This window comes from Quercus lobata, chromosome 2 (assembly GCF_001633185.2).
Source record: "Quercus lobata isolate SW786 chromosome 2, ValleyOak3.0 Primary Assembly, whole genome shotgun sequence".
Taxonomy (NCBI): domain Eukaryota; kingdom Viridiplantae; phylum Streptophyta; class Magnoliopsida; order Fagales; family Fagaceae; genus Quercus; species Quercus lobata.
Genome location: NC_044905.1, coordinates 21688307 through 21690032, shown reverse-complemented (window position 1 = coordinate 21690032; position 1726 = coordinate 21688307).

The following is a 1726-nucleotide window of genomic DNA, read 5'->3' as shown; positions in this document are numbered from 1 at the left end:
TTCTTTTTCTTTTTAGAAAAAGACATGGAACTTTTATTAAGAAACAGTGGCCAAATTGTCTTTTAATGTTAACATTTGCTACCCACTAACTTATTGCCCAATGCTCCCATTCACTTATCAACAAATAACAAATTAAAAGCACATTTAGTTTTTTCTTTTTAGGAAAAGACATGGAACTTTTATTAAGAAACAGTGGCCAAATCAACCTGAAATACAACGTTAAATTGTGGAGGAACAGACTTTATCCACACAGCATAGTAAGAGACATTTGTCGCATGTCTAGCTAAACTATGAGTTAACTTCTTCTTCTTCTTCTTTTTTTTTTTTTTTTTTTTTTTTTTTTTTTGGGAATAGGGGAAGGGGAAACCTAGACTGAATACTTTGCGGAATGGAATAAAGACTTAAACTCACACACCAACTCCAAAACTGCATGCGGCAGTTGGAGTCGCGGAGCGAGTTATAAATCCCTCTCCTAACATAGACCTATGCAATGTGCTATGAACTAACTTATTACCTTCTCTCCTAGTATAAGAGTAAAGTAGTTTGACAAAGGACCTAGAATAGAACTTAGCATCTTCAAAGAGTAAACCTTGGGAAGCCAAAGGTGAACTCTCCTCCTATAGAGCTTTAATGGTTAACCATGAATCTCCTTCCAGAACAGCTTGGGTAACACCTACTTTTGCAGCAAACAAAAGAGCTCTGGCCATAACTAGCCAAAGCTTCCACCTCCTCTGCTTGGTAAGCCTTGAGTAAGATCTCAGAAAGAGAGGCAATAGCAAAGACCTTGTGCATCCCTAATGATAACCCCAATACCAGACTTATTCTCAGCTTTGAAAGTGGCACCATCAAATTTGATTTTAAACAAATCAACTAGGAGGGGGTTGCCAGGAAACACGAAGGCATGTCAGGGTTGGGTTCGAAATGGGTTGCATAACTAGGAATTCTTCCTGACATTCCTTAGAGACTTGGGCAAGTTGAAAAGGCACATTTAGATTAAACCACTCCACTCACATATTCTGTCAAAAATATAAATTAATTGAAAAGTGTTATCTCCATAACATATTCACAACACTTTCATAACAAATCCTACATGGTAAGTTGTTAATGATTATAATTTGAAACTACCACTGGAATTATTATTTTTTCCTAACAATAGCAGCTAATAACAACTTGTCAATTACGATTTGTTGTGAAAATGTTGTAAATATATGATTTCTCAAATTAATTATAATTTTATTTGCAAGAATAGATTGTTGAGAGCATCAACATATAGATAGCTTAAGCTCTTTATATCAAGTCAAGACACTAATTAATTTTCAAATGTAAGTAGGGATCAAATCTCAAATTTCTTATTCTACAATAAGAGACTTTAACATATGAATTAGAATTAGTTGCAAAACTACATGGTAATGTGTGACTGCAAATTGATTTTTTTTTTTTTTTTTAACATATATCCATTGACAACAAATTTATGGATTCAATTATAAGAGTGATTTTTCAAAAATGAAAACTCTTTACAAATTTTCTTTAAAAAATTGTGATAGATTAAATTAAAAAAGAATCTTAAATTTATTTAAATGGTTCTAAAGCAAAATAAATGACTGATTTTTTTTTTCTTACACTAGACATGGTCCCAAGGGGGAAAAAATTACTTTCCCACTTGTTACCCAACATCCTCTTCTCCCCTCCCTTTAAAGTTCAAGCGCTAAACGTCTATAACAAAAGA